This window comes from Papaver somniferum, chromosome 8 (assembly GCF_003573695.1).
Source record: "Papaver somniferum cultivar HN1 chromosome 8, ASM357369v1, whole genome shotgun sequence".
Taxonomy (NCBI): Eukaryota; Viridiplantae; Streptophyta; class Magnoliopsida; order Ranunculales; family Papaveraceae; genus Papaver; species Papaver somniferum.
Genome location: NC_039365.1, coordinates 56,859,188 through 56,872,458, shown reverse-complemented (window position 1 = coordinate 56,872,458; position 13,271 = coordinate 56,859,188). Strand labels below are relative to the sequence as shown.

The window sequence follows — 13,271 nt, the reverse complement described above, 5'->3', positions numbered from 1 at the left end:
GAAATATCTTTACCTCCTATAGATTATCTGCTCGTTTGTTTTGGTTAATCGCCAAATATACTAGGAAGTAACCCGCGCTTCGCATCGGGTCTGTTGTGAAATATTATGTACCCATCCCTCCAACTTTTGTCCCTACCTTCGTTGTACTTGTTACCCGTCCTTTCTTTCATGTCTGCTAATACCGGAATCATTTTCTGGGAATCTACAAATCCAAAGGTGCTAACTCAATTTTTGTCATTTTTACTTTTTTTTTTTTTTGATAAAATTGTCATTTTTACTTAAAAATAGCCAAAAGTAAAAAGTGGAAGTGTTGTTTGGGATCTCTATTATAAATTTATAATCCTCATAGAATAGAATATGGACTGGACTGTTGGCATAGTTTTCTGTCTTATGGTTTGACGACTTGCATAGCTAAAACATTAGTTTCTTTGTTGTTCATTTATACGAAAGAATAACGCTAACTCGTTGGCTAATGGGTATAGGGCCTTGTTCAAATTTGTAACTACCAGTGTAACTTGGAGTGGAGAATTTGAGTATTGTCTTCACCTACCAAACGATTATTTGCTTACGATGGTGTTACTATTGAATTTGGTCATTAATACTTTGGGTATGCGTTCATTGGTATCACCCCCATTTTGTAGATTCCGGTAAAGACCCACAAAGCTTGAAGGATTTAGGTTCAGCCACTCAAATTGGATTTTGCAACACATCTATCCTAAGGGAAAAAGGTTTCACTCTATGTTCACTCTCTGCTCCTCCATTTATCAAAAGTAAGAGTAAACCAAAGCTGCTTCTTGTCCCCCAAAATTCTCCCAAGGGAAAGTATTTTAGCCAAGGGAAAGTATTTTAGGAAGAGGAAGTATTTCCAAAGTAAACAATATCCCAGATCTCAATGTGTGTGACGTCATTGACAAAATAACAGTACTATACATCATAAGAGTATATGGTATCTCGGTCTCTCCGCACAAATCAAGTCATCAAATATATACCCCATTAGAAAAATATTTTCACCATCTTTGACAGTACGGAAACAAAACAATGTAATGGATTTACTTACAAATGCAAGATTACTGAAGGTTCCTTTGGAAAACACATTAGCTTCATGAAGTTGGACGTGGACTGTTGTTGTACATTAGCGGAGGTTGTGTGCATTGTATCTCACCACTATGTCTCTGTTGTGACTGTGAGGAACAACCGAGGAGTTATCCGTTCTTATTGCGAGCTCTCATTCTTTCGCCTTCAAAATATTGGATAACCACTTTCTTCAGCAGTAGTCTCGCTGCAGTGGTTCTTTGGAAATTTCTTGGAGCATATCTTGTTGATCATGCATGGTGATTGCTTCTTATGCATTCTGCAAGGACAGTGAACTACAAATTAACTAATGACATAATGTGCAACGGGATCCTTGCCTTTATTTGGCAACTGTGCGTAAATAATACAGTTGACATCTTTAGCCATCTTGGATTTGTCATTTGGATGTAATAAGGATAGTAAAATGTGAGCACGTGGCACCCTCTGTTCTGAGATTAATATATTGTATATAATGCGGCATTTTACGAAGATAAGAGTTTTCTTCAGTATAACTTACTTAGCAAACACAAAATTAGGAGACTTATAATGATTGAAAATTAAGATTTACAAAACTGAAAAATCAGAGACAATGAAAGAAACGAATGAAAAAGAAGAATCAGCTGGAGGATGGAGATGAAGAATAGGTTTTGGATGGAAGCTTGCTTCTTATATGCTTATGACATTATGATTATGCAACTATGATTGTGCTCTGTTTTTTGGTAAACTGAAAAAAGAAGAAAACACGAAGATGAAAATGAAGAATGCATACTGCTCCTGCACACCACACAGGCACACATCGACCACATACAACCTACGTATCCATTTTGGTTCCTGAGGTGTGTTTAATACTGCGGAACTGCTGGTACATGTCAGTTAACAGAACTGTTTTACTGTGGCATAATATTGTTTAGGGGTAAAGAGCAAAGAGATAGAGAGAGTAACTACCTTGTCATTTATGTGTAAGGCTATATAGAAAGGGGCTTCTGCCGGACCACTTTTCCATCCTAAAATCTTTTTCTCCCAATACATCCTGCAAACACACCCTTTTAGTGTTGCTGCTACTTTAAATATTTAGCCCACTGCACCTAGTCCTCATGAACTTTTGAGGTAATTATTTACCGCAAAACAAAAATTCAAACATATGTATCAACTCAAACTGAATATGCCATATAATCCACAAATTTGTACGCACAAAATACGACCTTTGAAATGCTACTTAAGGAGACTTGTGGTGGTTTTCTAATATGTCTATGGTTTCTTATAGTCTAAATCTTATCTAAAAGAAATCGATAAAACTCTTAAATGTGGCAATAAAGAAATAAACAAATTTGATCTTTAAAGTTTCAAACCATATGTAGTTGAGACTACGTACTCCTTTTATATGATAAAGACCACTTGTGGCTGCTATCAAATTCTGGATCTTCCACTTGGGGTCAACCCCGTCTCAGAACAAATGGAAATCAACACTTTCGTCAAACTTGCTAGGCTTGATTATCCAATCATACAAACTGCACAGAAAAAGAAGTTGGGTTTTTTTCATCTTTGTATAAGAAAGTAGGGAACTTCTTGTCTCATTCGATTACATACCTCATAATCCATGACCGGGTTTTAAGTGTCTTCATCATCACAGTAAGAAATATCACCATTAACATCTAATAGAATTATAACCCTTTGTTTACGAACTGAAACACCACGACAAATGAAGCAAGGGAGAAGTTGCCTAAGGAAGGTAATTTATCAAACACTTTATATGCAAAATTAAAAGTAGTTTAACTTTCTTTCTTAACCAACACCACCACCTTCAGATTTTGGTTACAAAATCATCCCCATCAATAACAGAAAACTAATTTAGAGCGTGAACACAAAAGAAGATTAACAAACAGTTAGGGTTACTTAAAAAAACAGTGTAGAAAATTGAGAATACATGCACGTTTTTCTCACCCTTATGGTTAAGAAGGAGAATCCCAGTAGATTGGTTGATTACAGACCAATTGCTTCATCACATTTACAATCCGAAATTAACCGAAATCTGTAAGGGATCAAAACTCAAACTTAATAACGTTAAGGAACTGATTCGTTCTGTTGACTGTAGGTTTCATGTGAATCTTAAATTTGATTTTGGTTGATACCAGAGGATGTAAGAAGAAAAATAAAGCTAGCAGTTTGGAAATTATAGAAAATACAAAAGCAATTTTTGGTTACTATCTAGTCGAAAATACTTAATTGTTGTCCATTAAGTTAGCTTACCTCAAAAAATAGTGCACAAAATTGATAATCATCACATGCAGAATCTGGAATTGCCTAACCTAAATCTGTGAGAGATTAAAAACCAAAATTAATAACCATGATGAATTGACAGTGATTAAAAACGGTGATGGTAGAGTTGCCAAACCTGTTTAAGGTGATTGTTTATTTGATTCTTCAAGGAGAAAAATAGCAGACACGAAATTACTCAGGTTTAGGTTTAGAGATCAAATCAAACAGGGGGTTGTGAAAAACAAAGCCAGCAGTTCTGAAATTCGGAGGCCGCTGTAGGTTGTTTTGGGATATTTTGACTTTAGGTCACATAATAGTAATACGAAAAGTAGTAATACTTGTATCAACTCAAAACCAGCTTTAGCTACAGAATATTGTAAAACGAAAAGTAGTAATACTTGTATCAACTCAAATCAACCATTGGCAATCAATTTTAGGATTCAGTTTGTAGATCCTATTCGCAACATAGAACCCTGGAAAAAGAGACCTTATCTGTTTGTTTAGTTTGAAGTAAAAACTGTAAGTGTTTTGATCTCAACCGTTCGCTAAAATAAGTATTTTGATGGTTCCACGTGTCTAACAGAAGTAGATGGGTGGGTTAGTAAATAAAACAAACTCTGTTATTATGTTGGTCATTTACTCATTTAACTAGATTCTATAACTGTCAAGCCGGTCAACTACGGTCCTGTGACCCTAACTCTAATTAAATTTTCTCCGTGACCTAAACACAACTCTGGTCACTTTTATGCGACCCAAACTCAAAATATCGCTTTATTTTTTGGTCGGTATCGTCAGTTAGATAGTGAGAAAATCGGGTTAGGGGAACATGGGTGAAGTGGGAGATGTAAATTCGGTGTAAAGAAGTATTAAAGTTAATTGTGTGGGGCTTGAATTAAAGAGAGAGTTGTATTTTCTAATACTCTCTATTTAGATTGGCCACATCATCTTTTTATGGGGTGAGAATGAATGAGAATCAAGTATTGAGTTTCAATTATCATCTTATTAGATAGATGTATATTTTTTCTTTCTTTCATGGTATTGCGTACGAACGCCATTTTCTACTCATTTATGTTTTTCAATAAATCTTCAACTCTTAATCATAGAATTTTCAAATGATAACTAAATCTCCATTAACATGACTAACATTAGAAATATCAGAATAGAACTCTTTCTTATTTTTTGACCTTTTATCACCTCAGAATTCCCCGTCAAGTTAGGGATACTCCATGAAAATGATGAATCCTAAATCTCCGGGATGGTAGGCCTCCACGATATTTTCGGTAAACTGTGTTTGCGTCTTTGTATTCTGATACACTTTCCAATGATGTTTAGGGTGATTGTGACATTCATAAATTATTCCATATAGTAGAACTATGGCCATCTCTCTTGTTCTTCTGAAATCGGTGTAAAATGATTAGGACTTATTTTCTTTGTTAAATTTGCTAGTGAGGATTATCTTATATTGTAATCCTTGGCGGCTTTGATTACTGCTCTCCATATATGCTTTCAAAATTCATCCGTTTTGCGACTTTTCATTTTTCTTTTCTTATCCTTTCTTTAAATATGGACTAAACTATTTGGTTTCTATTATAAGCATTTCTTCATGTTCAAGGTTTTTCTTCTTTAAATCTAGTAATCTTTATCGTTTGGGTTTCCGATCCATCCTAATCGATCTTTTCTCTCACCTTTCTTCCGAGGTTTGCGGTGAAGTTTCTGATCATCTTTAGAGTTGTTTAGTTTCTTGAGGGTATTAAGGAAATGAATTCACAACGGCTTTTTCTCAACTTACTTTATTTCAATAATTGAATAGAATTCGAATTTGGATGTCCCTGATATTATGGGGCTTTGAGAGCTTGACACTCGTCAATCTCTTAGTCACCGCTTTTGTTCTTTTTTTTCTCTTTCTTTCCTTTTTTCAAGTTTTATGCTGAGCATTGTTTTTCTTCTTTTTAAGGAATAAATATGACTTTGGTCATTTTTGAAATGTGCATCTTCTCTCTTGTGAAGTGTTTTAAATATGACAATGGTCATTTTAAAACATCAATTTTCTTGAATGAAATTTAAGTTTTGCAGGGAACTGACACTGGTCGAACCCTTGGTTATTCTTAGCCAGCTTTATAAGTCTTGGGATTTAGTTATCAAGTTTTCTTTCCACTTCTGGTTGCAATAGTCTCCTTTTCTTAGACGTCTAGTTAAAACCTCAATGTAACTAGACCTGCATTTCAACTGCTTTTTCAAAAAGTTTTTATCTTGTCTTACTTATTTACAGCTAAGTGTTGTACTTCCTTCAGCCATACCCGCATGCGCTAAAACCATGCCCTAGGATAAATAGGAAACATTACCTCTACTGCCTATTTGTTCTATCTCTTTCTTTATTCGTGTCTGCATCTCATTTTCATGTTTGATCTTTTGCTGGCTATTTATGGTCCTCCCTGTATTTCATTTTCTTTATCCCAATTCTCTTGCAAATCTTTCGTTGCATTATAATTTTTTCCCTTTCTTTTCAGTCCTCTTCTCCGAAAGGGGTTGATTGCTTTTATTTTGACTTCCATCTTCAAGTAGTGTGGTGTCTTTTTCCTGAAAACTTTTAATGAATATTCCACTGCAGCTGCTTGTGGGCTTACCACCCTTACATATACCTTCAATCATTAGTCGTGCGTCTACTAGAGACTTACCTCCTCCACCTCTTTTTCCTTTGATCATTGAAGATGTTAATGCAATCTGTGAAAACTCTCTCTTCTCCACCTCTCTCTTTGACAAAGACTACATCAAATATGCATTGAAATACAGATGGGGTCCTAGGATTAAATACAAAATATCTCATATTTCTGTGAATTTGTATCTAATAGAATTTCAACAAAAGAACACATAGCACTAATCCTGGCTCACAGACCCAGGCAGGTGTACGGAGATGCTTTTCCAATGTGTTCCATTGTTTCTGATGGTCTTATAGAAGGAGATGCTTTAAATTTTATATCGATATGGGTTCAACTACTCAATCTCAAAAAATTTCATTTGCATGACTGCATTATAGCAAGATTTTGTAAGAAACTAGGAAAGGTCTCTGAAATATTCCCCCCCTCTGCAATACCTGAACCTGGAGATCCTCTTTATATTAAAGTGGAATTAAACATAGAGAGACAATTACCTAGCTCAGTTAGAGTCAGAGTTGGCTCAAACCCTGAATCTGTGGTTCATTTTGTCTACATGAATATTATGCATCGCATCTGCCTAACTTGCAACAGATTGGGTCATGTCCAAGCAAACTGTGCCATCATAGAAAATAGAATGCTAGAAGGGATTTATGACAATAGTCCTTACATAGATATAGATGATGAGTCCCAAAGCTGGGAACATGATTTCAAGGTCTTAATAGATGAGGAAATTGATATGGTTTTTTCTTCTGATGCATCCATGAGCTTGCCAGCTTATTTCTTTTCTCCTGATACAATTTTAGAGGATAACGAATTGATTGATGCTGATGTTTTCTTTGACCGTATGTATGGGTCTGATTCAGTTTCAACTGAATTAGAATTGGAACGAAGTGATTCAGTTAGACTCGGTGCCTCTCCAGAGACTTTCGTATACAGATGATTACACGTCTAGTCCGGGTAAAAGGCCCTTTTCAGATCTTTCTCAAGATAAACCTTTCTTTTCCCCTTTACCCGACTATGAGAAATTTCTGATTGGGATTTTTAGACTCAGAGAGATGGTCTTCTAGGAGATGTAGTATAAAATATGTTTTTTGAAAGGGTGAATCGTCTGCTTTTGTTCGTGATTTTATAGATCTAACCTCTCCTCATCTCTCCGATGAGCTTTTTTTTACTCTTGGGAATGAAATCTCATATTGGGTTAAGCCGGCTTTTATCACCACATTTTCTTCATCTTCAAGTGATTGTTCTGAACCCGACGGTTCAGAATCTGTTTCAAATTTGGAGTCTTGTGGACAGTCTTCATCCTTTTTCAGATCACCTCCATCATCTCCGCCTGTTTTACTTCTCGAAGAAAATTTGGACCAAAATGAATTTCATCAGTATGGGTCTTTCTTATGAGAATCCGCGCAAAAAATTTCAGTTTCAATCCCTTGTGATGAGAAAATTGCTACCATAATAAAGGTTGTTGATGAAAAGAACCATGGGGATCAGGTACATCTCTCATCTTCTTTCTCTGTGATTAATTTTCTCATAAGCTTTTGGTTTCCTTCTTTAATTTATATTGTCTACGATTTACACTCTTTTATATGTTTACTAGTGTACATGACTAGCTAAAATCTAATTCTATTGCTGATCTAAATTCTCATCTTGTTTCTAATTGTTTTTGTATAAATTATTTTGGATTAGCTTATCCTTTATCCTTTCTAGTGTTTTTTCTCCTTTAATCTTAGTAAAATGAAACTAGTTGCTTGGAATACTAAGGGATGTGGGAATAAAAAGACCAAATAACACCTAAATCAAATAATAAATTCTGAAAAACCTGACATTTTGTTTCTATCTGAAACAAAGTCTCAGAGACCTTTACCTAGAGAGCTTTTATCTGGGTTCCCTAATTGCTTTTTTGTTGACCCTATTGACAAAGCTGGTTGACTGACTTTGGCATGGGTGGATGGGTTTCATTTTGAAATTGTCCACTGGAACTCAAACATGCTAAATGTTTTAATCAAAACAAATTTTCATGATAATATGTGGCTTCTAACTGCTTTCTATGGAAGCCGTTATAAACCTAATAAAATTGACTCTTGGAATTTCCTAAAAGACATAGCTTATAGATTAACCCACTCATGGATGCCTTGGGTTGTAATGGGTGATTACAACCAAATTCTTGATCCCTCAGAAAAAGTAGGTGGCTTGCCTTTCAATAGTATGGAAACGGAGCCTTTTCTTAGACTGCTTCAAAGAGCTGGTCCATCAGACTTAAATTTTTTTGGTAATGATTTTACTTGGAATAACCAGAGGGAAGAGAATAAGAATATTCAAGAAAGATTGGATAAGGCTTATATTAACAATGATTGGATAAGCCAATTTCCCGAATCTACACTTACTCATCTTCCTCATATCGGTTCTGACCATAGTCCAATTAGGTAGATTTATATCCCTCTTTTAATTGTGATTTGGCTTTGCCTTTTAAATTTTTTGATACTTGGCTTAAGGAACATTCATGTATCCAACTAATTCTTAATACTTGGGACTCTTCCTTGTTAAATGCCACTAAAGTAGTTTTACATAATCTGAAATCACTAGGAGAAAATCTTAGTATATTGAGGAAAATTGTTTTTGGAATTCCAGAAAAAAAAGATCTCTAAACTTTTGAAAACCATTGAACATATTCAGGCTTCTAGTCATACAAAAAATAAACAACTGTTTTTAAATACTAAGCTTCTAGAACTTGAAAACCTTTACGATACGCAAGAAGTAATTGCAAAACAAATTTCTAGAGACAATTATATGAAGTTAGGAGAGAGAAATACTAAATATTTTCATGTTAAAACACTCAAAAGAAGAAAAAGAAACAAAATTGATTGTTTAACTAAGCAAAATAGGGAGGTCTTGAAACAGAAATCTCAAATTGCTGATGAGTTAAAACTACATTTTGAAACCCTTTTGTTTGGGCAAAAATTGATCTTCACCTCAAACAATCTCGATTGAAGTTGATGATCTCGCAGCTATCTTCTCCAAGCACACAGAGAGGTTACCTACAAAACAAATACTCCGACGCTCAAGTTAGTCTCAAGTATTCGCAGGTGATTTTTCTAGGGTTTGATCGCATACCTTTCTTAGGATTTTGGTTTTCCTTTTATAGGTTAAAAGAGTCTCTTGATAAGGCTCTTCTGCGACATCTCCGCTCATGTTACTTATCCAACTTTTCCATAGGTTTAAGAGATAAGTTCGTACATGAAATATTGGCCAAGACTAGAGACCATAATTGTAGCTATAGACGGCAGCCTAGGATAGCCCATGCGGACCATGATTTACATTGGGTACACACATCGTCCCTCTTAAGCTCCAACTTGTTGAGAGGTTAAGAAATTTGTCTGAGTGATCTAGTCATCTCCATTAGCTATGTCCATGTCGCCCCCATTTGCAGCCGTTGTAGCTGATTTGGAGTATGGTGTATTTGCTGCCACTACTAGCACGTAAGTGCGATTTTCATAAGAATGAAAAGATATGCTCTCCTGCCCCAAAAGCTCTTAGTTATTACAAAAGCCTGAATCACTAAATCTAGTGCAACGGCATAAATCAATGAAGAGACTCAAATTCAAGATAGTTAACGAGATGGGTTATATGTAAGGAGTCGTTGGACGTAGATTTGTTGCGTACGTGCCTTTTCTTGTATATTAGTGTCCGCATCTGTGCATATCTCAGTAAGAAACCTTTCATGACCCATACCAATGACTAAATATCATATATACGAGGAATTCATTGAAACCAAAAGGATGAGGCAAGAAGATTTGAAAGAGAATGAGCAGATAAATTCTTACGTAATTGCCAGTGGTTGTGGACCGTTACGTAAGGATGATCACCCTAGAGATTATCCGTCCCTGGAGTGACTCTCGTTCAAATCTTTTATCCATAACCGAAAATGAAACAAGTTCCAGTATACACCTAATTTTCGCCCCCATTAGCATTGGCTTATGAAGTAAATTGGTGTAATATAGGTCGACTCAGGAAAAAGTTGTTGTAGTCGATCTTGAATCCAGGATGACAACCTTGTGGCTTCCATAATGTTGTTGTTTGTGGTATATTTAGCTGTTATAAAACAAAACAAGTAAAAAATAAGTGAAAAGAAAGTGCGCAAACCCAATGTGTAGACGTGAGAAGATGAAGGAGATCAACTAGATCGTCTGTATTTGATCTACAGCAGACCACCAAAAGCGTGACTTCTTGAATCGGTGTAAGAACAAGCTCTGAGGTTTTTCTCCTTTACCAGTACACCGCTCAATGCTTATGTATCTTCTTAATATCTGGTACTGCCGCAGCAAGATGTTACTGTCAGCATTCGCACTTACTGGTAGTGAATTGAAAAATATCCACCAAATTCCTGGTGACCGAGAAAGTACAAATGATTTGCATTTCAGAAGGAGCTTTGCTTTCTTTATTGGACGCCACCTGCCACCTACTTTTGTTATCGTACATGAGAGTCTTAAGCTCTGAGATTGAGTTAGTAAGAGTCTTAACATGCGTCTTAAAAATCAAGCGGGCGTATGAATGGCATTCTTAGCATCATCAAAAAAGAAAAGCATTCAGTAGTACCAGCTAGGTACGCAGTTAATTTCACATAAGAAGATGGATGGTTTAATTAAATGCTTGTTAGGTAAGGACAACGAGATATAGATATTGGCTCTTTATTGTTGGACCAATCAGATTGGCATTGATCCTAATATGCTCTCTCATGCTAATTACAGTTCAAGCAAGTATGGTCTAAATTATCCATATATTGACCTTATTACTTTTGACATCCGTAAGAAGATACGATCTAAGATTATAATCAGATGCGTACATGGTATATCGTATGTTTATAATCAAAAGGCAGAAGTAAAAGATGTGCAAACCCATATTTGACGTAATGGAGGAGGAGAGCAAAGTGCATAGATCGTTAATCTGTCTCTATTTGATCTCTGACAGATCACTCAAGACGTTACTTTCTTTTGGATGTGGAGAATTTGTTCCCCTTAGTCGGCGCCAAAGGTGTTTGGACAAAAATTGATTTTCACCTCAAACAATCTCGATTGAAGTTGATGATCTTGCAGCTATCTTTTCCAAGCACACAGAGGGGTTACCTGCAAAACAAATACTCCGATGCTCAATTTAGTCTCAAGTATTTGCAGGTGATTTTTCTAGGGTTTGATGGCATACCTTTCTTAGGATTTTGGTTTTCCTTTTATAGGTTAAAAGAGTCTCTTGATAAGGCTCTTCTGCGACATCTCCGCTCATGTTACTTATCCAACTTTTCCATAGGTTTAAGAGATAAGTTTCGTACATGAAATATTGACCAAGACTAGAGACCATAATTGTAGCTACAGACGGCAGCCTAGGATAGCCCATGCACACCATGATTTACATTGGGTACACACACCTTTTTACTGCTACTCCAACCACCTCTGACCAAGAACTTATGAGTTTGATACCAAAAGTCATCTCGGACCAGGATAATGCAATTTTGCTTGCAATTCCATCAGCCGAAGAAGTCTAGATAGTTGTAAAGTCTATGAAATCAAATAAGTCACCGGGAGCAGATGGTTTCCCGGTGAGTTTTTTCAAACATAACTGGGATTTGGTTGGAAACCAAATTGTTTTTATGATACAAGAAGTTTTTAAAACTAAAAAAATCAATCCAAAAATGAATGAAATTTTTGTTTTCATAATTCCTAAAATAAAAAAACCTAATTCTCCCAATGACTTAAGACCCGTAGGTTTTGTTAATACTCGCTACAAGATTCTTTCGAAATTATTAGCAAACAGATTAAAAAACTTCTTAGAAAAATTGATTTCTCCATTTTGACCGGCTTTCCTGTCCTCAAGACAAATTGCAAACAACATTGTGGTTGCTCATGAAGTTATCCACTCTTTGAAAAAAAATGAAAACAAAAAATGGGGGTATGGGAATTAAAATAGACATGTCAAAAGCATTTGACAGGGTTAATTGGGATTTCCTAATTCAAATCTTATCTGCTTTTGGCTTTAGTGAAGATTGGTGCAGCATAATTCACCAATGTGTTTCTACGGTATGGATTGAGTTTTACTTAATGGGATTCCAGGGGTTTTCTTCACCCCATCGAGAAGTTTAAGGCAAGGAGATCCACTGTCTCCTTACCTTTTCCTTATTTGTATGGATATTTTTTCTAGATTGTTGGTTGCTAGGGAAAAAACTAAACACATATCTGGAATCAAAATATCTAGACATAGTCAACCAATATCCCATTTATTATTTGCAGACGACTGTCTGCTGTTTTCTAAAGCTTCTCTTGTTAGTTGTAAAAATTTGTTAGATATTATTAACCAGTTTAGTATGGCATCTGGCCAACTAATAATGTTTTTTTAAATCTGGCGTTTTCTTTAGTAGAAGAATTCATTCTAAACGTCAAAGAATTATGCATAGACTCTTAAAGATTAATAAAATCAGCATCTCTGATTCTTACTTAGGAGCACCTTTGTTTGTTGACAGGTCAAAAATAAAAACTTTCGATAAAATTGTCACAAACATGGAATTAAGAGCTTAAAGTTTGATTGGTACTACTCTAGTCCATTCCAGCAAAATGATCCTTAACAAATTTGTGTTGTCTAGCTTACCGATCTATCAAATTGGGTGCTTCTCTTTACCTAACAAAATAACAGATAAAATGCCATTCAGAGAGACTTTTGGTGGGGTAAACAAAATAATTCTAAGGGTTTTTACCCGATTAGCTGAGAATTTCTTTGTGAACCCATAGAATTAGGGGGTTTAGGTTTTAAAAAAAGCAAAAAAGACGAATAAGGCCATGATAGCCAAGCTTGCTTGGCGATTAGCAACTCAGCAAAATATTCTTATTGGTTCTGTCTTAAAGGATAAATATTTCAGGAATACAACTGTCTTCCATGCCAAGAAACATTCAATGCTTCTTGGATATGGAAGTGTATTATGCAGGGTGTCTCTTTGATTCTACAATTCAGTTGCTGGGAGGTAGAGAATCGTAAGCAAATTCATATTTGGACTGACAAATGGATACCGTGTACGGAAGATGAACTTTTAACCTACTGTGGTACTCAATTAAACTCTTCAACACTTGTATCTGAGTTATTAGACTCAAATACAAAGAAGTGGAATGAAAGGGAAGTCAGATACAACTTCCCATCTGTTATTGCTGAAATGATTTTAAATATTAGATTGTTTACGGATATAAATGGTAGGATGAAACATGATAAACTAAGATGGTTACTAACTACAAATGGAAATTTCACTGTAAAGTCCAT

The 13,271-nt window shown here is 35.5% G+C and overlaps 2 long non-coding RNA genes across 4 annotated transcripts; both read right to left on the bottom strand.

Annotated features, from left to right (window-relative positions):
* Positions 1-972: 972 nt before the first annotated feature.
* Positions 973-4,486, bottom strand: LOC113301231. 3 transcript variants are annotated; one of them, XR_003336112.1, is made up of 7 exons: positions 3,464-4,483; positions 3,319-3,383; positions 3,013-3,100; positions 2,659-2,791; positions 2,444-2,579; positions 2,017-2,101; positions 973-1,351 (listed from the first exon to the last, which is right to left on the bottom strand). It is a non-coding gene; the product is annotated as an uncharacterized LOC113301231 (long non-coding RNA). The 3 variants fall into 3 exon arrangements; XR_003336111.1 differs by having other exon boundaries at positions 2,659-2,753; positions 3,464-4,476; XR_003336110.1 differs by having other exon boundaries at positions 2,659-3,100; positions 3,464-4,486.
* Positions 4,487-8,725: 4,239 nt separating this feature from the next.
* Positions 8,726-11,285, bottom strand: LOC113301230. The gene is made up of 2 exons (XR_003336109.1): positions 11,178-11,285; positions 8,726-11,101 (listed from the first exon to the last, which is right to left on the bottom strand). It is a non-coding gene; the product is annotated as an uncharacterized LOC113301230 (long non-coding RNA).
* Positions 11,286-13,271: the final 1,986 nt, after the last annotated feature.